This window comes from Pelodiscus sinensis, chromosome 5 (assembly GCF_049634645.1).
Source record: "Pelodiscus sinensis isolate JC-2024 chromosome 5, ASM4963464v1, whole genome shotgun sequence".
Lineage (NCBI taxonomy): Eukaryota > Metazoa > Chordata > Testudines > Trionychidae > Pelodiscus > Pelodiscus sinensis.
The window spans coordinates 61,164,488-61,190,498 of record NC_134715.1 but is presented as its reverse complement, the minus strand read 5'-3'; the positions used below and the strand labels follow the sequence as shown (position 1 = coordinate 61,190,498).

The 26,011-nt window shown below is 40.1% G+C and overlaps 1 protein-coding gene and 1 long non-coding RNA gene across 3 annotated transcripts in view; one reads left to right on the top strand and one right to left on the bottom strand.

The window, feature by feature from the left end:
• Positions 1–26,011, top strand: part of FSTL5 (follistatin like 5) — a 560,578-nt gene that overhangs the window by 395,132 nt on the left and 139,435 nt on the right. The gene's annotated exons all lie outside the window — the stretch shown is intronic.
• LOC142829617 (uncharacterized) overlaps positions 9,568–26,011 on the bottom strand; it is a 62,346-nt gene continuing 45,902 nt past the window's right edge. Inside the window, exons 2-5 of the long non-coding RNA XR_012904201.1 lie at positions 18,745–18,862; positions 17,997–18,064; positions 11,566–11,654; positions 9,568–9,857 (exon numbers count right to left, since the gene is read on the bottom strand). This is a non-coding gene — a long non-coding RNA (uncharacterized LOC142829617). The remainder of the gene's footprint in view (positions 9,858–11,565; positions 11,655–17,996; positions 18,065–18,744; positions 18,863–26,011) is intronic.

Sequence of the window (26,011 nt, the reverse complement as noted above, 5' to 3'; positions counted from 1 at the left end):
AGTTATTTTGAAATAGTGTTGCAGAATAGACATACCCTTTAGTCATATGGAAAAGTGCTGGAAAATATATAAAGTTGACAATGAAAGGAGTCAAGGCTGGGCTATAGTCACTACACTGGAAGGCACGTTGGAGTAAATTGTCCAAAAGTGATGTTGATTGACATTGGATTTCACATATGGGTTCATTAGTAAGACTCATTCTTCTTTTGTAGCCATATGTTTCTCTGTGCTCCTTGAACCTTTCTCCTGGCTCCAGCATGCTCAGCATGCTTTCCTACAATTCAGTCTGTCTGCCAGATCACTCATTGCTAGCAAAACATGGCAGCTGTGATTTGTCTCTGAGAGTGTCTAAAGTGAAGCATTGTGCAGTCCAAAACATCCAAGAAACCATGTAATTTGCAGAGAAGAATCTAGCCAAGGTTTGGATCGGCCTGAATCAGAAATTATAGGAGAAAGGAGGAAAGTTTAAAAGGAAAGCTTTTATTTTATTTCATTATGGAACAGGGCAGAGAAGTGGATGCTGGACTGAATCTCACAACTTCCTCAACTTGACCACTTGTTTGGGGACCACTAAGGACTTATTGCTCTCCAAAGTACAATTAAACTTTGGAGTAGTACAAGTTTTCACAAAGAAACAAGTGGTAGACCCAAAGGGACTATGCCAACACTGCAATTTAAGTCCAGGGTTGAACTCAGGCTCAAGTCTAACCTCTCCACTGTCTATACACATATTGTGCTGACTCAGTCTCCCAGCACCCCATAGAGTGGGAGGGGAGGGGGAAAAGGAGGCAAGCTGAACATGGTTCAAACCCCATTTATATGCAGTGTAGATGTAGTATCACTGGACTCATTCTGTTGGTATTCACCAAAAGCATTCCACGATCCCATGTGTCAACTTTATTTGTGCTCTGAACAGTCACATTTTCTCACACAATATCACAAAGAGCTAGAGAGGCCACTTTCTGGATGGTGCTAGGAAAGCAGGGATATAGGGGGTTGATTTAGGTCCACAAAATACAGCGTAGAAGCAGAAGCACCGGATTGAGCTCTTGGGTTCAGCAATTCCTAACCAAGGGTTACAAATAAGTGTAAATGCGCAAACCCTGGTTATAAACCCAGGGTCTTGAGTTCTGCTACTGATGGGCTTACATTACAGCATAGACAACCTGAAGTGAAAACGTTACGGACATGATGGGCATTCTGAGTTCAAAGACTTGTGTCTGAATATCAACATAATTGTATGTAATAATATTGATGCAGAGTCACTCAATTATATAAAACTGAACGTTATGGCCTCATGCAAAGTGATCCTCAGAGTTGTTTTTAGACTTTCCTTGAAGTCAGACTAGGGGCTTTTAAGATACAGAACAATGAGAGCACAATATAGCCAGTAGGAAAATGAATCTCAGATTAACAAACCAGAAAAAAATATTACTTGAAATTTGTGGTAATAGATAAATACTGTCAGACATTCCAGATTATGAGACCAGGGATCAGATCAGGTACAGCATAGTCTCCGATGGACTGTGGAGATGTTTTGAAAGAATTGGTGATAACTAGTCTCTTTTGAAAATCTTGACTTGAACATTCAGCATAAGTAAACAGCAATCTGTCATTCATTAAATGATGCATAAGAAAGTGAGGGACAAGTAACATGTAGGTCCATGTGACTAGAAAAGGCTTAAAGATGATGTCTTAATCTTTCATGTGTTTTCTTTGTCTCTCCAGGATGTTCTCATGAATGACAGATTGCAGGGATTTAAATACCCCATGCTTCAATAGCATAAACACGGCCACCACTTTTTTTTGAAATGGAGCTTTTTTGAAAAAACACCCCCCCCCTCCCGGCAGTCTAGACGCGGATCTGTCGAAAATAAACCCTTTTTTGACAGATCCTGTAAACCTCATTTTTTGAGGAATACAGGATGTGTTCAGCTCTTGGCCCAAAGCACAGTCCAGCCACCAGAGATTCCAGCATTCACTGAAGTAAGTTTGCATACAAAAGGGACTCCTCATGGAGCTTTTCTTTAACTCTATCATTGAAACAGTGAGGAGAAACAGGTTGAGATAGTCTTTCTGCTCATGCCTGGAGGGCATGCAGCCTGCAGACTCATCTCCCTCCCCAGCTCAGTCCATAGGTCTCAGAAAAAGCAGCTCTGTCCATAGAAGTGTATTTACACTGACAGGGTCTCTTCTTTTAACTGAATTAAACACAGTCTGACTTTTCTGCATTGTGCATTCACACAATAACTGCAAGCATTGATGGTCGTATCTTACAATTCCTCCATTTAATTTTAACAGTTTGTGACACACACAACAAACAAATTGGTTACAATGGGCAAAGCACCTTCTAACAGTTGGACATCTAGCAGGCCTGAGCAATTTGCTTGAAGTGGATTTACATAACCACAGCCATCATTCCTTTCCCATTCCAGCTGGCTGTAATGGAAACATTGATTCAGACCCTCCTTATACGTAGATTTTCTAAATTTAAACTAATATTAATTTCTAGGTGTTTAAAGCCTTTATCTCAAAGCTAATTACCATTTTATGAAAACTAAAGTGTCCTGATACGATCACTACCTTTTTTATGTCCAATTAAGAGAAAAGTAATTTTCCAAAATATAAACCCCTTCTGATGTTGTTCTGGAAGCTTCTATCAGGGTACAGCTGGGTATCCCCAATGTCTCGCTACACTATAGAACACAACATATTACATTGTTCATATTTTACACACACTGAAAACAAATGGAAAAGGACATATGCATATTTGCTATCTTACATATTAAATGAATGTCCAGTTTGTATAAGATATTTATAAGGTTTTTTTTATGAGAGAATCCTCATTTATTTGTAAACATTCTTTTTTTTTTTGTTTTCCACTGATGCAGGGTTTTTTTATTTAAAAAAGTTTCTTCTACTATAGGAATTACAGAGCTAATTTTATCTTGTGAAAGAAAGCAAAAATTTTTCTTCTAATTTGTATCATTGTTAGTATTGTCCTCCACATTTGTGCCTTGCTTATGATATCTGTTCTACTTTTTAGTTGTATGAAGTGAATATTAATTAGCTGCTCATGATTCTTTAGAAATGTGGGACACTGCAAGAAAAAAAGGGTGAGGAACCCCTTCCAGACTTGTTTCTTCCCTTTAGCAGGTGGTCTTTATATTCAGTATTGCATTTCTCTGAATTTATGTTTTCAAAAACTATTCTTTATTTCTATGACTACAGTAGCTTATAATATTTTTCCAAGAGATACCATCCAATTTAGCATCAGTCCTGACTTTAAGTTCACGCCTCATCTTTCTTGCATTTGACTGTTGCACAGAAAACACTTCTTAACATCTCAACTCACCTCAGAATTTGTTATTTTAGTATGGTTTCCTTTTCATATGTTCTAAGATTTTTTTTTTAGGTCCTCTATCTCTAACCTTTTCTCTGATTGTGTGTATCATTGTTGTGTCTGATTCTATTTCTAAAAAAATATAGATGGAGTGGTTCTCAATCTTTTTTTTCACATTGTGGTCTCAGACACCTGGTATCTTAATTGAAAAAATATAGTTCTTGTTTAAATATTTAAAAAAAATACTAAATCCATATTTAAATGACTGATGTGAACATACTCATGTTGTGCAGTTATTTATTTATGATCCTCACCATTTTGTATGTGTGCTGTTGGTCAATGCAGAAAGAAAGACAGAGGCTGTGTTATTATGGAAGAAGCAATTCTGTGGACCATCAGTGGTTTGTGATCCTAGATTTAGAATGAGTGTTATAGTATATTTAATGGGAATCTATTCATTACTAAAATGCTTCTATCTCGGATCAACTATTTGACTGAGTACAAGAGTAGTTTAGGCATCTGAGGAAAGAGAATTTAGATAAGCAGAATGGAGTTGTCCTGCTTGGAATTTGACTGGAGCTCATATCCATAATGTGCTCCAAAATGCCATGCAATCCTACTACGACAAGAGGACTGAACAACAAGTGTTTCATCACAGAGCTGTGGCATTGATTCAGTACTAACTCAAAAAACAAATTTCCACCCACCTATAAAATCACCAGCATCATTCTCGGCAGAACTGAGATGCAGCAAATTGCTTATCCAGATTACCCCTACTTAATATGTGAGCTCCGACAGGATTACAACATAAGTGTCTGACATACTTCTCAAGTGATGGCACTTAACATTTCTCTAAATTAAACTGCTCGGTGATCTATCTAGCCATGTTCCTAGTACCTTGAATCCATTTACTTCTACATCGATGAGCTACCTTACTACTGACTGAAGTATCTTTTCATGTTACAAGTTCTATACCATGTGTAAACCGTATCACCTTCCAGTGTATTCCTTGTTTTTTATACTAAGTTAAAACCCATTTAGATTGTGTAACAATGATTTTTCACACCTTTTCATCTGCAACTCTTTCCATTTTCCAGATGTATGTAAGTAGCCTTTGTTTTCATTGTAAGGATTTTATATGTACAAACAGCCCTGCACTTATTGAGTATTATATTATTTTTTTCACATTTCTACTGTGAAATATTGAACAACACTATACAAATCAAAGTGATCTTAAGCTCATGACAATGAATTCCCCATATAAAACTTGAAATACTTCCTACATATTTTACTTGATTTGTCTGTCATAATTTCTCTCTTTTGAACCCATGTCTATCATGCTAAATTGTGAAGTTTTGAAAGCATCATATGTCATAAATTATTTTGAATTTAATTTTTCAAATGGTTTATTACTTCTGAAATTCTTGAGCCACAAAACAAGCTCAGTAAATCAAGGACATTTTTTCTCTTTACCCTTTCCTGGTTTTGTACCTTAACAGTAACTTAGAAGGGTCACCCCAAGGAGGTAGATGATATTGCAGTGTCCATGGTCATTCCTGTCTTGGCCTTCCTCTCCCAACAAAGCCTATTAATTAGATGTTGCTTTTATTTGACACCATTCTATTGGGCATGAGAGAGATGCTATCAATGCCACTTGTCTTACTTAGCTTGACTACCAAATCTGTTTAGTATCTTCATCAATAATTTAGATAATGGCATAGAGACTTATACTTGTAAAGTTTGTAGATGACTCCAGCCTGGGAGGGGTTGCAAGTGCTTTGGTGGATAGAATTATAATTTCAAAATGATCTTGACAAACGGTCTGTGGTAAATAGAATGAAGTTCAACAAGAACTATCAGTTGCACACATACAACTGAGTATCTAGAAAGGAGAACTGTGAAAGGGGATCTAGAAATTATAGTCATCACAAGCTAAATATGAGTCAACAGTGTGACATTATTGGGGAAAAAAAGCAAACATCATTCCGGGATATATTAACAAGAATATTGTAAGCAAGACACAAGGAAGTGATTCTTCCACTGTCCTCTGTGCTTATTAAGCCTCAGCTGGAGTATTGTGTCCAGTTCTGGGCTCCACACTTCAAGAACGATGTGGACAAACTGGAAAAGGTCCAGAGAAGATCTAGAAAAAATGAGCTATGAGGCAAGATTGAAAGAATTGTGATTTAGTCTGGTAAAGAGAAGACTGAGGAGGGAACATAAAAGCTTTCAAGTATACAAAAGGTGGTTACAAAAAGGAGGAAGAAAAACTGTCCTATTTAACCTCTGATGATAGGACAAGAAGCAATGTCCCTAAATTGCAGCAAGGGAGGTTTATTTTGGTCATTAGGAAAAACTTCCAAACTGATAGGGGGGGCTGAGGACTGGAATAAATTGCCTGGGGATGTTGTGGAATGTCCATCATCAAAGATTTTTAAGAGCAGATTGGACACACACACCTGTCAGGAATGCTCTCTCAAAGTGCTTGGTCATGCAATAAGGGTCTGGATTTGATGACTTCTTAAGGTTCCTTCCAGTTCTGTTATTTTATGATTATATGACTTGAACAGACAATCTGATGGTGAAAAACTGTATTTCCTATACTTTAATTAATTAATTAAAATATTTTTACCCCACCTTTCTATTTAAAATATTCAAGGTGGCTACAAGAACAAACAAACAAACAAAAGTTTTGTTCCCTGAAACTTTCAGATCCTTCTTCATATTGAAAACTGATAGCACTTGGATTCAAAGGCACAATTATTCATGGTGCTATTGGAGAGCCAGTTGCTGAGACTTCTGTTTGTCTTTACACAACTCATTCAATGTATTTCTTAATGCTATGTGTTATTTAATAGAAAATGAATAGAAACATCATAAACTTCCTTAAATGATAGTGCTACTTCTGGTACACAAATACTCCCTCTTGCTGATTTAATTTTTGATTCCTGTTAGCTGATAACATATTTTTTGGAAAATTAATGATCTTGACATTGCTATTCAGTAATCATCATCCTTTGTAAGTCTTTTTGATTCTCCTTTTTGTTTTAGTTGTGCTACTTCTGCTTTCATCTTGTATTGCTTCTGTCTATTTGATTCTGAGTGTGGTAAGGCTCAGGAGTATATATCTGCTTTAGTGATTTCTCTTTTCAGTTATAGGAAGACTTGTGTTGATTCTAGAAAAACCTGCACTTTAGTTTGATAACAATCTTATACAATAGAGGATACAGCTAGTGGACATCCAGATTCTGCCTTCCTCTCTTGTTAACTTCTTTTGAGAGCTCAATTTTGCATTCCCTGTGCATATAAAACTCCTTAAAATATGAAACTCCTGAATTTTTATTCTTATATATTGAGTGATATAATTGCCTGCAATTGAGATTCCCAGTGCTGTGGCTTACTCATCCTGTTGCTTTTGGTGCTGCCATGGATGCCCTTTCTCTTGTTTCTTGTCTCTTGCACTACTTGGTTAATGAAGCATGCTCTTTAGAATCATGTGTTCCATTTTCCCTTTCTCTTTGCAACTATATTTCTTGAAAGTCTGTGTAACATTGTTCCACTCTCCTACCATAAAGTCTATCCTGTCAACCCTGGTCTATTCCCATCATCTGCTTTGACATCTCTCAATATGTGTGCAAAAGGCTGACTGGCCCACCTACACTTCAGAAACAGAATCTCAGATCCTATGGCTTAAACCAGCAGCTAGAAACGTCATCGTTTTACAAACATCCTAAAATCAACTGTTAAGAAGTACATTTCATGTGGTTACTGCAAGGCATTCACCCATTGTTGGACAAAAGAAACTGAGTCTTTCCTGCGGGAATATGAAAAAATTGGTATTCCAGATGGTAAAGCTGCTGCGCTGCTTAAGTCCTTGAATTTGACACACCTGGAAAGGTGGAAAGAGACCACTGAAAGTCTCAATTTCGCCCATTTGAGCCATAAGGAATGGACTTTTTTGAGGCAATTTGGAAGATCCAAGTCAGTAATGCAGTGCTCAGCAAAGGTCAGAGGAAATGCTCCTTCCTCTCTCTCTCTCTTTTTTTTTTTTTCCTAATAGCAAGGTGCTGACAGACAGGAGAGGTCCAGTGGGAACTTTTCAGAAATCTTCAGCAAAGCCTGGAGCTAACCCCGCACCCTTCCCCATATTCAGTCAAGGAACTCCATTTGTTCTGTTGGAAACCAAAGCCAGAGAGCTGCAGCAGTTGGTGACAAGAATGTGGGAAGACAGGGACAGGAATGGATAGCAGCACTTTTTACTTCCACACATAACACATGATATTGCAATAGTTGTTCAGCATAAAAGCCTTCAGACCATCATTTGCACCCTGACTTGAGATTTTAGCAAAATGGCTGATTATTTCTAATGCTGGAAATGTAGGCCTAATCTAAGAAAACACACGGTAACTGCTTTCCTTCTGAACAATAACACTGTTAATACCAAACCTCATGTGCAGTTCTTCAGTGAGAGCATTAATCATGAAACTAATACAAAATATCACGGCATGGCACTGGTTTGGGGTTTAACTTTTTGACAACCTTTGCGAAATGCCCATGAGAAGGTCAGGTCTTGTGTTTCCCTTATCAGATAATTGGACAGAACATCATGGGGCTGTAGTTCATGGACCTTATGAACCACAATTCCCTTGATATATTCTGCAGCTGCATATTGCACAGCTGAGTGGATCCACAGCAGTCACACTAACATTCAGCTCAACAATGTTAAACACATAATGTTAGGGATGCTCAAATCTGTTTTAGTTGACTGGCACCCAGTTCTATAGCACATCCAGCATTCACAGATTAGAAGAGTCACTCAGACATGTCACTTTCTCAATAATATGACAGCAAGTACAAGGATCCCACTGCACCATGACCTGAAGAACTTGCCAAAGGTGACATTAAAATCTCACAACCCTCTAGGGAACCAGATCAAGATCCTTACACCCAACTTTGATGCTGAAGCTGAATGGAGATTTACATGGAACACTTTGCCTGCTCAAACAAACAAATAATCATTAATGCTATTGAGGGAACACTGGGTTTTGTTGAAAAGACTGATATATACTGAATGACATCAGACATCTCATGGGAGATGTGGACAAACACTCTTTAAATGGAAAATAAAACAAACATGTGTAGGTGACTGTTGTCCCCAGGCACAAATGATAGAGTACATCATATCTGAACATTCCCTTTGTTCTTTTGCTGGGGGCCTGAAAAATATTCACCATGAACTTCACCAGGAATGTGCTGGTTATCAAACTTAGATAAGATATGTCTGCTCTACAGCATTATTTTGAAATATCTTATTTTGAAATAGTTAATTTGAAATAAGTTATTTCAAAATAACGCATCTACAAACAGAGTGCATTTCGAAATAGCTTTTTGCTATTTTGTAATAGCACGTCCACACTGAGTGGACTCTAAATAGCATTTAAGGCTGGCTGGAACCAGTTCCGGCAGGGCACTAGGTCAGGACTTACTGTGTGGGGCTGCTGCCTGAGGCTAACTGAGGTCTGTGCTTAAAGGGCCTCCCCCACACCTGAAACAGCCGGTTCTCAGGTTTCCCTGCTTGCTTGTCTATCTTGATGAGGGACAACAAAGCATTTTTGTCTCAATGTGCTCTAGTTGCCCTCACTCAGGACATCATAGCACTCTGCAACATGGAGCCAGAGCTGACCCTGGGTGCTCTGGTGCTTCTCTTGGACATGTTGCTGCAAGCCTGGCTGCAGGCTGCCATCCGAGAGGTCCACTGGGGGGGCTGTCAGCATCCAGGAGGCTCTGCGGGAGAGCTTCCACCCTGAGGAGCACTAACAGTCTCCCTGGTGTGTCCCACTGGGGACTTGTGCCTCATTCCTACCTCATGTCCTTCCACGTACCCCTCCCTAACCCCCTTCCTGGTGTAAAATAAAGTACACATATTTTCCTAAGTATTTTAATCTCTTTCATAAATATTTTCATCTCTTTATTTAACAAAATGGGGAGTGGGGAATGAAATTCTGGTGAGACTGGGGAAAGGAGGGAGAAGGGAGATAGAGGGTAGGAAAGGGGAGGGAGAAACCTGGGAGGAGGGAGCTGGAAGGGGGAAGCAAGGGGAAGAAGGGGGAGGGGAAGCTCAGGGCTCACAGTTGGGGGTCTCGCCAAGCCAACTGTCTCAAGTGTGGGGAGGGGATAGAGGGTGGGAAGGGTGTGGAGGAGGTGGAGGGATAAGCGGGAGGAAGAGAAGGAGGAGCGGTAACTGGGAATGCAGTAGGCACTGGAGCAGCAGGAGGCAACACACCCTGCACCAGGGTCTGCAGGTGCTGGCAAATGGCACAGCCCTGGGCAAGCTGCTCCCACCAGAGTTGCAGATCTTCTTTCAGCCAGTGCTGCAGGGTGCGGTGCAGGGCTTGCAGTGTCCCCAGGTGCTGCTGTTGGCATCTCTCCACTGCACAGGTGGGCCTGCAGAGCCCTCGGGTGTGGGAGCATGTCCCGGATGGGGTGGTGCACCCTGCATGTACAGCTGGTGTGGCTGTGGACAAACAAGAGAAGTGAACACAGTGGGTGAAGCCCAGCCCCCCTCTGCAAGGTGAGAAGGACCATTCCCTGCACCATCAGAGCCAATGTTCGGAATGTCCTGCTATCCCCAGGAGTGGGAGCTGCCTTGAGACCATACCCATGCCCCTGTGGTGTATATAGTGTGGGTGGGTGAGGGGGAGATGTCCCCTGCCTCTGTGTAGAGTGGCCTTGTGAAGGGAGGGCGTCCTGCTGTGTCCCACCCCGGAGTCAGGAGAATGTCATGCCTACGCATATACACGTGTGACTAACAGGATAAGGCCTCTGTGTGGCATCCAGCTGGGGCCACATGCCCAGGGGTGGCATGGCACATGATCCATGAACAGCAAGGCTGCATGATCCATGAACAGCAAGGCCCACACACGCAGTCCCTGATTTCCATCGCCCCCCCTCCCTGGCCACATAAGAGGACACTGAGTGTCCTCACCTGGCACTCACTTGTTGTTGCCTCTCTGGCCTGAGATGACACTGGCAACAGGTCCGCTGGGGCAGCTCGGGGGCCCTGGCTCATCAAGGCAGTGATGATGGCCTCCTCTGGCTCCTGGCTCTCCTCCTTCTCCTCCTTGATGCCCTGGTCAGAGCCCTCTGCCCCAGGGTTGATGACCACCTGGTGGGGGGGGGGAAGCAGGGACCGTCCCACCCTCCGCCCCCAGGATGCGGTCCAGGGCGTCAAAATGGGGGCAGGTGTGTGGGTCTGCCATTGGTTGGGAGCTGCCCCCTGTGGCCCTGGCATAGGCCTGCCACAGCTCTTTGATTTTCATGAGCACCTGCTCCTGGGTGCGCATGTAGCCTTTAGTGGCCAGCCATCCTCCTGTAGACGGACACGTTGCTGTGTCTAGTGTGGAGATCATGGACATTGGCGGCCTCCCCCCAGATCTCAATCAGGTCCATGATCTCCGCATTCGACCAGGAAGGCGCCTGCTTTTGCGGCCCCTGGCAGGCTCCTGGGAGCTGGGAGACTGGTCCTGGGGAGCGGCGGAGGGCTGGGTGCTGGTGGCTTGCTGGCTCATGTTGTGGGGTCCTGGGTCGGGGCAGTGACTACTGGCTCTGGGCTGGCAGGCCTGGAGCTGGCACAGGCACTGTGGCCAAACTCTACCCCTTTAAGGACTCCAAGGTGGGAGGGAGAGGAGTTTTCCTGGTTGTGCCCAGAATGGCCACCAGGGCACCCTGGGAAGGGCTGGAGGTCCCCTATTTCGAAATAAGTGTCTACACAGTGTTTATTTCAATTTAGCTATTTCAAATTTGGTGTTATTCCTCATGGAATGAGGTTTACCAAATTCGAAATAAGTGCTCTGCTATTTCAAATTAATTTTGAAATAGCAGTTTGGCTGTGTATACACTAGGAAAGTTAGTTCAAAATAACTTTGCTATGTAGACATACCCATATACATTTGTGGTTGTTGCTACCTATTCTAGCCACATGAAAGAAGATGACTTGCTGTACCTTGTTTCAAATTTGATTACCATTTCTTTAAATCAAAGATTATATCTTCCTGTCCATACAAACCGTAGCTCTATTTATCAGTTCTATGAAGTAGACTCATCAGTTGTGAGGAAATGTAAATGCTTTGCCATGAGTGCATATTTTGAACACAAAACACACATTATTCTTTATTCTAAAAAATCATGATTGAAAGCAGTGCAGATATAATTTAAAAACTGACATTTTAAATTGAAGTAAAAAAATACATATCCTTTGTTGGTTTTTGTCTCCATGTATGATGTCATTTTACTGAAGATCTTTTTTTTCCCCCTGGAATGAGTAACATAACCTGTCAGCAATTGTTGATGATAGGGTAATAAATAGAGTAAAATATAATTGAAACTCAGGGTTAGCAAATGGCATCAGCAATTGAAAGCGACCTTCTGTGCATTTCAGCCTACTAGGCTCAGTCTGAACTGTTCATAGAAAAAATTATTTTACTGCTGTATTCGTAACCAAATTACATATACTGACATTAACATTCATGCTTTACAATAATAGTGCCTCTGCATTGTCTAGAATGGAAATGTATGACAAAGCAGCAAAAAGCAACTATTTTCTAGGTATGTGGTTTCATGGTACAAAAACCAATGTGCTATCTAAATGAAGTTCTGAATGATGCTTAATTTAGATAACTATGTGAGTGAACTAAAACAGACTAAACAAACACAATAAAATCCACTAGCTCTTTTGATTATTTTTATTTTTAAGGAAAGTGCATTACATTTCTAACAATAATTTACTAACGTCAAAGTACCTCAAAAGTTGCCTTGTATTTCTGATTATGTATTACTGGGAGTTAAATAAAAATTGGTTGAAAAATCAAAATGTTCTTCAAGTAATGTCCTTATGGATGCTCCACTGTAGATGCAGCAGTACCTTGTGCAGTTGAGATTCGAGATCTCCAGTAGCAGAGCCCTTTGGACCATACATGCACACCTCCCCATTTTATACCATTAATGGCATTTATATATAGCTGTAATCAGGAAGACAAGAAATATTATGTCTGGCTTATGACATGGAGTTCCTTTTTTTCCCCATCCCACTCCAAACTTCCTAGTTGTCAGTGTCATGCAAGAAAATGGGCTCTAATACCACTGAAGCTGCACCCATTTTGACAGGGATTGAAAGCAAATGGACCTCTTCCATCTTAAGATTTATTACAAAGCTCTCAAAGAACAATCTCAACTATTCCAAGATACAGGAATTCTGCCATGGCCTTTCCGATCACAAAAAGTAGCAGCTTCAGGCACTCAGATCTGAAGGACATCTCTTGGCCTCCTTGGATTCTGTAACAGAGCTGTCTGTTGCATTTTGACAGCCATAGTCATGACACGTGTATAATGGCAACACCTCTTCAATCTCCCTAAGGAGGTACAAACCACTTTTGAGGACCTACCCTTTGAAGGCCCTAAATTAAAAAAAAACAACTGATAAGTACCTACACTTCCTCAAGGACTCATGAGTGATTCTGCATTCCCTCAGCATTTATATGCCACCCTTGAAGAGACTGCCTGGGAAATACCAACTTCCCCAAAGATCCCGACCTCTATCTTTTACTCCTCATTGGTCATATGCCAAAAACAGAAACTTCATTCGAAGCACAGGCACTCAGCTCCGCAAAGGGTTACTTCCTCTATGCCATCAGACAAATAACTTTGCGTCTGAGAAGCTTCCTGAGAGACAGATCCGATTAGTTTGCCAAGCATTCAGCCCCTTTCTATTCATCATGGTGGCTAACTACCTTGGACAAATAGGCCCTGGAGGTCTTCAAAGGAGGATACTTCATCCCAGTCCTATGTATGCCACCAACCCACCCTTTCTCTCTCTCTCTCTCTCTCTCTCTCTCTCTCTCTTCAGATACCCTTCTCTTCAACACATATTATGAGAAGAAATAAACTAACTTCTGTAGTAGATCTCTTCACCACATTGGAGAATACTCATTGTTTTCAATTTTGCTTTGAAGTGGGCCTAAGCCACAGATCCTTAGAAAACACTTTCCTCCTCACATGGGATGCCCTGATACTGTACCATCCCTTCCTTTTCCCTCTTATTCAGAGTACCCCAGAAAATCTGAGAGGACCTTGTAGCTTCATTATGGCCATGGCAGATCTGATATCTTTATCTTATACCACAAATGCAGCTCAAATATTCCATCCCAATGCACAGCCACTCCATATGAAGCTGTGGCTCCTTCATGATTTTGTGGTTCAGAGATAACCAGTTCAGAGGCAGTAAAAGAGATGACCTTGAATCGGATGCAACTGGACACCACTTATTTCCAAATATGGACAAGATTCCAGTCCTGGTGCACCACCAATCGTGTCAATGCAATGAACATTACCACTCATCATAGATTGTGTTTTACATTTTAAAGAATCAGGATTATCCACCAGCCCCATTTACATACACTTAACCACCATTGTTGCGTTTCACCCTGGTAGGGAGGGTCACTCCATTTTTAACCATGAAAAGATTCTAAAAATAACTCCAAAATCTTTACCTTCATATATAGGATCACACTCCAGCTTGGGAATATGGCCTTCTGCTCCATTCCCTTACTTGATCACTGTTCAAACCAATGGCAACATGCTTTTATATTCATTAATATTCACTTTTCCGTCAAAACAGTATTTCTTTTTGTTACCATCTATGCCCGTCATGTGTAAGAAATTGGCATGCTCATGGCATGCCACGCATACCTCGTAATTCATTAGATAAGGTTACCTTATGTCCAATGTTTCCTCTAGTTTTTTCCATCCATGTGTGGAATGACTTTTATGTGCACCAAGACAAAGCCTTGCTGTGGGTGCTCTGCTAATCAAGTGGGCAGCATTTGCATCTTTCCTGCACAATTGCTTACAGGGAATACTGCTTACATCCACATCAAGTTCTATCATCCTCTTTTTATTTAAATCAGTAAATCTGTCTTCCCAGCCTTTTACTCGGACAGAACTAGACGCAGTGTTACTCCTATCAGTGGTGAAAAGGTTGAAAGGCATGGCCATTTATAAACAATGTCTTTTCACGTGGATCTACCTGTTCTACCTACTACACAATCAACAACATCCTCCAGAAACTTGAGTACATTCCCTTGCTGTTTTAATGTCAGGTGCCTTCCCAACAATGTCCCAACTGCTAACATTTGCAACATGGCCATGTGGGCATATCCAGATATGTTTAGCTGTTCTATCATCCACATTAAATGCCATTCCAAAGCCCATCCTTTCAACTACGGGAACTGCTTTATCATGACTTACAGTGAAGCAGCATAGACAGTTCACCTGAAGAAGAGAAGGTTACTTGCCCTGTGCAATAACTAAGGTCATTTGAGATATGTCCCCCTGTGGGTGCTCCATTACCAGCTCTCTTCTCCTCTGCTTTGGAAAGTTTCTTCTGTGATAGAGAAGGGACTAGGAGCAATTAGACCAGATGGTGCTATATCTAAATGTTACTCATGGCGCAAGATGGGGAGTGTCTCATATATGGTCCAGTGGGCACTTCTACTGGGGAATCTCTGATCCCAGCTGTAGGTAAGAGGGTGGCTGTACCTATGTTGGAGCACTCATAAGGAGACACATCTAAAAGAACGTCATTTTCCACCCAGATTGAGCAACCTTCCCTTTCTCAAGATATAGAAATCTGAGAGTAAGAGTATGTCTACACTACAGCGCTAATTCGAACTAACTTAGTTCGAATTAGCTTAGTTCGAATTAACTAATTTGAACTAACGCATCGAGACTAAAAAACTAGTTCGAATTAGCATTTTCCTAATTCGAACTAGCATGTCCACACAGAGTGGACCCTGAACTGGGGTTAAGGATAGCTGGAAGCAATGCCGGCAGGGCATCAGATGAGGACATAGAGCGTGGAGCTGCTGTCTCAGGCTAGCCGAGGGCTGTGCTTAAAGGGACCCGACCCCCACCCCAGACAGACAGTTCTCAGAGGTGCCCCGCTTGCAAAGCTGTCCTGGCTTGGATTGCCCGGAGTACCCACACTGGGCACATCACAGCACTCAGCCATCAGCCCGGCTGCACTTGCCACAGGCTGCCATCTGGGGAAAGAGGGCAATTGGGGGGCTGCAGGAGAGCTTCCACCCCCAGAATCCCGCAGAGCCAGCCCAGTCCTCCCCATCGGGGGCTAGTACCCCATTCCTCCCTCACCTCCTTCCACTTACCCTTCCCTAGCCCCCCTTCCTTATGTACAAAATCAAGGACAATTGTGTTCAAAAATAGAATCTCTCTCTATTGAACAAAACTGCGGGAGACTGGGAAAAGGAGGTGGGAGAGGGGAAGAGAGAGGGTGGGAGAGGGGAGGGCAACTACAATGATGAGGGGTTTGGAACAGGTCCCATATGAAGAGAGGCTAAAGAGACTGGGACTTTTCAACTTAGAAAAGGAGAGATGGAGGGGGGATATGATAGAGGTCTATAAAAGCACGAGTGGGGTGGAGAGGGTGCATACAGAAAAGTTCTTCATTAGTTCCCATAATAGAAGGACTACAGGACACCAAACGAAAGGAATGGGTAGCAGGTTTCAAACTAATAACAGAAAGTTCTTCTTCACAAAGCAAATAGTCCTGTGGAACTCCTTGCTGCAGGAGGCTGTGAAGGCTAGAACTAGAACAGAGTTTAAAGAGAAGTGAGATCAATTCATGGAGGTTGGGTCCATGGAGTGGTATTTGCTAGGGTGTAGGAGTGGTGTCCCTGCCCGAAGTTTGTGGAAGGCTGGAGAGGGATGGCACGAGACAAATGGCTTGGTCGCTGTCTTTGGTCCATCCCCTCCAGGGCCCCTAGGGTTGGCCGCTGTCGGCAGACAGGCTACTGGGATAGATGGACCTTTGGTCTGACCCAGTACAGCCATTCTAAGCTCAGGGCTCAGGGTCGGGGGTCTCAGTGCACCACCTTGATTTTCATGCAAACCTGCTCCTGGGTGGCCAGGCTGGCAGCTCTCCTGCCCTAGACGGCCGCTTTCCTGTGCCTAGTGAGGAGGTCATGGATGAGGTCCACGATGTCTGCACTGGTCCAGGTGGGTGCCCGCCTCTTGCGGTCCCGGGCAAGCTCCCGGGAGCTGCCAGCCTGGTCCCGGGAAGAGGGAGAGGCCTGGGGGCATCAGGTGGCTGGCTCGAGCTGTGCCAGGTGCAGGGTCTGCTGGCTGGGTGCTGGCAGGCTTGCACCTGGCACGGGCACCGTAGCCAGTCCGTGTCCCTTTAAGGGGTCCGGGGCCGGGAGGGGGGCAATAGAGTTTCCCTGGTGTTGGCCAGAGTGGCCACCAGGGAAAGCTGGGGAGGGCTAGCCTCCCACTAGTTCGAATTAAGTGGCAACACAGCCCTTAATTCGAACGAGTAAGTTCGAACTAGGCTTAGTCCTCGTAGAATGAGGTTTACCTAGTTCGTACTAAGCGCTCCGCTAGTTCGAATTAAGTTCGAACTAGCGGAGCGCTAGTGTAGCGCCTATCAAAGTTAATTCGAACTAACGGACGATAGTTCAAATTAACTTTGTAGTGTAGACATACCCTAAGAAATTAGTTAATAGCATGTACAATCATAAAGAATCAAAGAGTTGAATTGTCACTGCTATAAAATTGCAATATTTAATTTCTCACAAAAGATATAGGTAATTTGGGCCCTAATCCCACAAAACATACAAGCATGTGCGTGACTCCAGTGTAACTCCTTATGCTTAAATTTAAACTGTACTTACATATTTTGCTGGATCAGGGCCTCAGAGTTTAATTTTTCTGTTGTCTGAGTAACACACCGAAACTAAGTGGCATTTTTCTTAATGCTACTATGCTTTGAAATAAAATACAAGTACTTTGCATTATGTTTTGCAGTTTACTCTGTAGGGCTTACGTCTACACTGGCTCATTCTCATGCAAAAACTCTTTTGCGGAAGAGTTCTTCTGAAAAAACTCTTCCAGAAGAGAGCATCTACACTGGCATGTGCTTTTGCGCAAGAGATGTGCTTATGCACAAAAGCATCCTTGCCAGTGTAGATGCTGTCTTGCACAAGAAAGCTCTGATGGCCATTTTAACCATAGGGCTTTCTTGCATAAGAAATTCATGTTGCCTGTCTACACTGGCCTCTTGCACAAGAACAGTTGTGCAAAAGGGCTTATTCCTGAATGGGAGTGTCAGAGTTCTTGTGCAAGAAGCCCTGATTTAATACATTAGAACGTCAGTATACTTGATCAAGAACTCGTGGCCAGGGTAGATAGGCAGCAAGTTTTTGTGCAAGAGCGGCTGCTTTGGTGCAAGATCACACTAATGTAGACATAGCCTATCAGTCTATAGTTATCCAAACATTTTCCAGGAGTGATTCAGTAAAGCACTCAATATCTGCAGGATTTTTCTAACAGTAGCCGGAAAGTGTGGTACGCTAGCACATGGGTAATTTTCCTACAGATTTCCATCTTTAGGATCAGGCAAAATAAAAGGCAGTGTGTGAGAAAAGGAACACAAATATTTTATTGGCCATAAGCTGTAGAGACGGCCAGGTCTTTGTTACTTCAGAGTCACACTACTGCAATTAGATATTTCATAAGGCTACACCTGAAGTCTATTTGGAAGCTATACCTGATGTGAAATGAAGCGTCTATCATTTATATGTACCTTCATGGGATTCTTCCTGGCAGTACCTGGCAGCAGATTTCTCTGATCATCACTGGATAAGTTGCCTTCTGGGTAAAGAATAAGGTAATGATGTTAACAGTTTAGCTTTAAATGTACTAGGACCTGCCTATTTGAGAGAAAGTTTGCATTCCCACTCCCTGTGCAATGCTGTCATAAAATAGCTGAGGTGCTTGAGCTGGTGATCACTGGTGATGAGTAAAACTGTTAGCATGTCATTTCCTAGGATTTTGGAATTCACCTTTCCTTTGTTCCAAACTGGTCAAAATCTGTTGTGTTGTGCCCTGAAGATTTTTTTAGGCAGAGAGGATGGTTAATTTTGTACTTTTGCAGAAGATGGGAATACAAATGCAACTGGGAAAGGTGAAGTATAATAGATTATTGGTAGAATTATTTAATTTCTTGATAACATCTTGGATTTATATAATTTGTAAAGGAAAAGATGTCACTAGTTTAGAGGAATACTTATGCAGCTGGAACCAATAACTTCTGTGAATGGCATGTAGCTGCTCAATCCTTTTGGTGAAGATAAATTGTCCAACACAGTAACCAACAGTGTCCCTCCCCCCGCCCCACTAGCTCTGCCCTCATTTAATAGCCTATGCCTTGCCTGTTCAGAACACAATATCAAAGTGAAATACAAAAGCCATTTTAAGGAGGCCACCTTTTTGACCCTTTCTGGTAGAAGAAAAATTTGAGTCATTCCTACGTAATTGGTTTCAATACTTACAATAGAAGTGTTGAAGTTGCTGCCAATGGAACTGAAAGGTCTTTTCTTCTACTTGGGTAATAGAAGTGATCTTGCACAGGAACAGGGTTTTTTTCCCCCCTCGTGCTATAAAATTAATCTGACAAGGATGTTACATTGTGCTAGAGATCTGTGAAAGGCAATATCTAGGCATGCTGTTTGCACCTAAAACTGACATTCAACATATATGCTTTGCTTCTTTAAACTTCCAGTTTTAAATTAGTGTAATTTATCATTTTCTATGTATTTGTTTACAAATTCATTCTACTTGCTGTTCTCAGGCTAATACTAAATTCTTAGTTCAGACTCACTGGTGTTAAACTGTGTTCACAAATAAGTCATTTAACAAAAAAGATACAATCGGTGTAAAGTATGTAAAAATGGGATAAGGCTAAGCTCTTGCTAAAATTAAGCAACTAGAACAAATGTGCTATCTTTCACCACTCTCCTTTCTTCATCAGTTGGGAACTAAGGAAGATAATGGGAGTAATATGACACCTCTCTCTCTCTTTCTCTCTCTCACTTTTTTTCGTGTGTGTGTGTGTGTGTGTGTGTGTGTGTGTGTGTGTGTGTGTGTGTGTGTATTAGTCTATATTCTTTCCCTAACCTTCATATAGGATCTTTCTCAAAAGCAAGTGGCCTTCAAATCTTCTTATACATGTCTGTGTCATTTTGTTCTTTCTGTAACATATTGTATAATGAACTGCCAAAAATGGCAGGCTGTTATTAATCCCAATGAAAAATACAACCGTTACTGCTATCAATATGCTGTTGTTAGGGGATTATGTGTGGACTTTTGCATATGAATATGAGAGTTAGGAATAGACAAATATGTTCAAATAAGAGTTTTCTTTTTTCAGTGTTTCCCAAAATTAAAAAGCTGAATCATTTTGATTTAAGGCTAATAGCTATAATTATTTGTTTTTCAAATCTTTATTTTCCCTTTGGGACATTAAGCAAAAGACGTGGACTACAAAAGGAGAAGCTGTTTTTTCTGAGATTTCCTTGCCTAATTCTGTTGACCTGCAAGTTGCATAGTATCCCATCTTGTATCCAAATCACCTGGTAATTCACAATTCTTTTTTGCTATTTTCTAAGCATCAGGTATTTTCTTATTGTCAGACCCTGAACTATTTTGAGAGGGAAGGTGTGCAGTGACTAAATGAATGACAGATACATCTTCTGTGGTTTAGTTCAGATAAGTACCCAAAAGTATGTAAGCAGCTTATTTAATTTTCCTGAATACAAAACTAGGTGAGGTCATATTTCAAGTGACTCATCCAAAAGCACCACAATAATATCTGTGTGTCTGTTTGCCTCTTTGTCTGTCTTTTCTCCATCTGCACTCAGACGGAACCACTCAGGGCACACTGGTCAGCAGCCTCCATTTCCCTAGTCCTTTCATATAAGTCATTTATAAGAACATAAGAATAGCTATACTGGGTAAGACCTAAGGTCCATCTAGTCCAGTGTCCTGTCTGCCAACAGTGGCCAATACCAGATGCCTCAAGTGATCCCTCTCTTGTTACCAATTTCCAGCCTCTGACAGAGGCTAGGGACACCATTCCTACCAGTCCTGGCTAACAGCATTTGAAGGACCTAATCTCCATGAATGTATCTAGTTTTTTCTTGAACTCTGTTAAAATCCTGGTCTTCAAAACATCCTCTGGCAAGGAGTTCCACAGGTTGACTGTGTGCTGTGTAAGAAAAAACTTCTTCTTGTTTGTTTTAAACCTGGTGCCTATTGACTTCTCCTTATTCACTTTTTCCACTCCAGTCATGATTTTATGGATCAAATCATATCCCCCCCTTAATCCTATTTTCTAAGTTGAAAAGTCCAAGTCTTTTTAATCTCTCTTCATATGGGACCCATTCCAAACCCTCATCTTTTTTGTTGCCCTTTTCTGAACCATTTCAAATGCCAATATATCTTTTTTTAAGATTATGCAATCACCTCTGTATACAGTATTCAGGATGTGGGCATACCATGGTTTTATACAGAGGCAACAAGATATTCTTGGTCTGATTTTCTATCCCTTTTTTAATGATTCCAACATTTGGACCTCCGCTGACACTGAGTGGATGTTTTCAGAGAACTATCTGCAATGACTCCAAGGTCTCTCTCTTGAGTAGTTGTAGCTAAATTAGTATGTATAGTTGGAATTATTTTTTCCTATGTACATTACTTTGCATTTGCCAACATTAAATTTCATTTTCTATTTTGTTGCCAGTCACTTAGTTAGATCTTTTTGAAGCTCTTCACAGTCTGCTTTGGTCTTAACTGTCTTGAGCAGTTTGGTATCATCTGAATATTTTGTCACCTCACTGTTTAGCCTTTTCTCTAGATCATTTATAAATATGTTGCATAAGATGGGTCCCAGGACAGACCCTTAGGGGACCCCACTAGTTACCTCCCTCCACTCGGAAAACTTACCATTTATTCCTACCCTTTGTTTCCTGTCTCTTAACCAGTTATCAATCCATGAAAAGACCTTCCCTCTTATCTTTTTTAAATTTGCTAATTCTGTTGTGGTGAAACCAAAGTTCCTCTCTAGAATTTTTAGGAATATTGTAGACTTTGAATTCAAGTAAAACAGATATGAAAACACAACACTGATTTTGACCCACTGTAACACATGAAATTCTGTTTTAACAAAGGGCAAAGGAATCATCAGAATTTCTGAAACTTTCCAATGTATAAATATAATATTGTTTAAAAAAAGAAACCAAACGAAGAAAGAGTAGCCATTCTTAAGGATTTTAGATGCAAGCAGAATTATATAGCAAGGCAAAGATTTGAGGTGGCTCTCAAATATCTGCATTGATTGTAACATACTTGAAGAAAAGATATATGTTTGACAAGTATTTTATCCTTTTGGTCTTTATAATATCAGTGCAAGATAGTGTTGTTCCCCAGTTGTAAAATGCAGATTTAGCTCTCAGAGCTTTTTTTGCCTGTGTGCAAAAAAAGATGCATATCTGTGTATACAAATATTGTTTCTGACAGTTTTGGAAATGTGGGTGGATGAAGATTTCAATAACATATAGGTTATGAGATTCATTTTTGTATTCTAGGTTGAATTTTATAAGCTTCTAAATATGCAAGCAGAGAAATTTGGTATAATAAAAAAAGAAGAAAAAGAAAGATAGCTGTTACCTACAATATTTTAAAGGAACAAAAATATACTTTCAACTCTTCACTCTAACATTGTAAATTACATCTATCATAAGTCAAAGGTTTGCATAGATGGAATTCAATCTGACCACAAATAATGTTTCCTATAATATTCAGAAGAAATATGCTTAAACAGCTATAACAAGCTCTCTGTTCTAAGAGCTGCATTCTCTTAAAGTGGTTGGAATTGAAGTAATATTAAAGTCACCCCTAATAGATGACAACAAACTACTTGTAATGCAATGATATTAAAGATATTATCAGTAAAATAGCAGCATACATGCAGCAAAGCTAAAGGAAAAAAGAATGCTTTTAAAGATTCATTTGCAACATCAATGAAAGGTGAATTCATTTTCATCAAGACAATTTGAACTTCTACAGTTGTGGTTTTAGTATACAGTCATATGTTATTGAGTATGAAAAGTTAGGATACTAAAATTATAGCTATTGGATCAGATTATGCAGTGTATGTGTATTCTTTGTGCCATTCTGCTTACCATGTCTGGTTTTAAATATGTGATTGAAGGGAAATTACTTCAAAAATTGAACTTTTATACCATTCACTCTCCTTGTCCTGTTACTGTTGTAGCAAGTAGGGAAAGAATGTGACTGAAGGATAGAGCACAGTGTTATAATGCCCATGTGCCATGCCAGGGTTTCTGCATAAGTTATATCAGTTCACAGATATAACATTATTATGCAGAGATATAAAATACTAATTAGATATAGCCTGTGTACAAACTATTGATTAGTGTGCCTCCAAAATAGCTCATTATTTACAAATGAAAATTGATAGAACATTTTTGGTGAAGATAAGATCTGGAAGCAACCCCAGGGTCAGATTGTTTTATTTAGAAATGTGTGGAATTAAATAGTTAACTGAAAATGGAAGAATGAACTCCAATAGCAAATAGTCTCAGCCGCACCTACGTCAAAAAACAAAACAAAAAACAATGTAATCTGGTTGGCTAGTGAAATGGTAAATTGACAGAATTATGTGCCCAGAAGAGAGATCACTTGACATGTAATGTTTTTTTAAGATATGGTCTCTCTGAAGTTAATTAATTAAGTTAATTAATTGATTCCATACAATTAGAACAGAAAGATCACTTTCGGAGAGTAATGGTTGACATATTCAGAAGGAAGAAAGTGGCACTTGTTTCAGGCTTAATTGGCTTTAAAGTACCATGCTAGTTAGTTTTGGCTTCTAGCTTGTTGTTTGTTTTGGTTTATTGCATCTTTTTTTATTAGGTCCCAAAAAGGAGGGAGAAGGAAGCTAGGGGAAGATAGTTCAGGGTTGCACAGCAGGCCCACCACAGTCCCAGACCCAGATTGCATGTTGAGGAGATGTAGTCACAGGCATTTTTGGGATTATTTTACAGATTGACTTATTTTGAAATGGAATTAGCTTGATTTCTGGTTTATTGTGAAATTCGGGTACTTATTTATAGCACGTGAAAGTTGTTAACCTTCAAATTATATAAATCGGTACAGTTTCATTGATTTGAATACAGCAATATTGATTTTCTTCAGCTGAGGATTAAGTCCCAAATGTTCTTCTAAGCAGTTTCAGTTAAACAGAATTTGATAGCCACTCCTGAAACCTTTTCTGGGGGGGGAGGAGGGTGACAGCTGTTTGGGTTTTTTGAGGTTGTCTTTTTTTTTTTTTTTTTTTGAGAAAGTAAACATTGAGCCATGGCTATAAGACAAAATGTCTTGAGCCTATTGCAATAGGTAGCTTGCTGAGGATGAAAATGATGGGACAGTTAGTTCAGGATTTCACTCAGGGTTATATATTTTTTTCCAGAATTTATATGGAACGTGCAGTGTTAAATTCATTCTAGCTTAATTTATCTTTTATGATTATGAAAATGGAGTAATTATTACAGAGGAATGTCATAACAGTGCATGAAAAATTGTTAAATCTTTCAAAGGAATAACATGCTCAAAGTATATTGGGGAAATGCTAGATAGCTTTATCTAAATAAACTGAAATATATAACAACATTAAAATAATGCTAAAATCATGCTACTCACAATGCAAAATTGTCTTTGTTGTGTCTTTGATTTTACCAGTACTACTTATGTTCATATTAGGGGAATGTTGTTTTGCAAAATACTTTTCTCATTGTTTTTGAAAAATGAAATAGGTTGAATTTTCACTAAATAATGCAAGACAACATTCCCCTAATATGAATGTAAGTAGTACCAGCGAAATCAAAGACACAACCAGAGTAAACAAAACAAGGGGAAAAAACAAGATAGGAAAAATCCCACCTTCAATGGAAAAGAAAAGTCCACCAGTAGGTGGAAAAGTGGATTATGGAGATGTCACATTAGTTTTTAATTTGCGAAACTTGATCAATGCACAAGGATATTATATAAATATTTGTAAGATATCAGACTATGGATAGGATTTTCAAAAGTTCCTAAGTGATTCTGTGTAAAGTGAATATATTTTGTACTCCTAAAAGTCCGAGGAACTTTTGAAAATCTCACCAATAGTAAACCATCTCAAAGGGAGCCCCTAGGTCAGAACACTCAGACATTTCAGTAAAAAAAAGCCATTTCTGGTCATAAAATTGAGATTTTATTGTCCTCAAAACATTATTTTGTCTCCCTTCATGATGGATCAAGCCAATACACATTCCAGTAGATGGTCTTCAAGAATTCTAAATTGAGATTCAAATTTCATAACCATGTCACCCAATATATACTATCCGGCTATTATCTTCATGTCTGCTTTCATCATTGATTCAGAAGGCATTGACCTTAGCACACGTCAGCAAGAAGTGTAACAAGAAAGAGAGTCGCTTTCTCTGTTAATGAGAAGGGGCTGACTATTCTGTCTTCTTTCACTTCTGGTGATATGCTACAAGATCTACTAGATTCATCATTACTTTCTTAGAGGGGGATAGATAGTTACCTCCTATTCTTCATTCCTGAACAAGTGACACTTTCCTCTGGCCAATCACAGCCAAAAAGCAGCCCTCACTCTGGCTGCAGAGTTTGGAGAGTACAGGGTTGGTGGTTATTTACAGCATAAAAAGGCAGCAGATAATAGCTGCTGTCATTTATTTATCACTTGTGTAAAACTTCAATCTTTATTGTATACTCAGAATTATGGAGAGGGAGGCAGGCGTTAAGGCCAAATAATCTGCTGGTATAAACAGACTCAAGATCAATCAATTTAAATGGATTTCAATCATTTAGAGTAACAGAAAGTTTGCCTGCCAAATCTCAGACTTGCTGAACCTTTTCAGATCCCATTGATTTCAGCTGGAGTTATATATGTTCAGAAAGTGCTCTTTGAGAGATAGCAATTCCCTAGCATTTTATAGCTAGGTTTGCTTTCTTGTAGGTTTAGGCCAAGATTTGTAAAGGTATTTAGGCATTACTTTGTTATGCCTCATTGCCTTAGAAGCATACGTTTCATTTTTAAATGTAATTTAAGTTCCTAGGTTCCTAAATCCCAGAATCATGAAAATGAGACCTGAACATTACACACAATGTGGAAATGTCAAAACATTTTTTAAGAATTTGAACCTTAGCATGGATTTCTGATTTTTTTTCTTGTTGTGTCTGTAAAATCCCAGACTAGACAAAAGCTAGGTCAAAAATTGAATATGTAGGAAACTTTTTTATTTCAATCTCCTTTCTGTACTTTAAAGAAAAGGTTAAAGAATCCTGGATTAGCCCTCAGTGTACCTTTTCCCAGATTTTGTATAGAAATTCAATACCTTTCTGACATGTAGTAGTAAGCCTAATAATTATACTACACTGCTAGTGTGAACAACAGAGAAACTGATTATTACCAAAATATATAAATTGTGAAATTGACATTAACACTAAATATGTGAGCAGTATTTATCTGACAAGCTGAGAACACATCAAAGAATATTTGTAAATTCTGACAGTTAAATCTCATAAGGTTGTCTTCTCTCTTGGTTTTCTCTAAAACTTAGATTACTGTTATTCAAATAAAAATACACAATATGCAAAGAAAATAATGACTTATTTCTGAAATACACAGGTGTCAAAATCAGATGTAAACAGCATATTGAAAGATCAGTT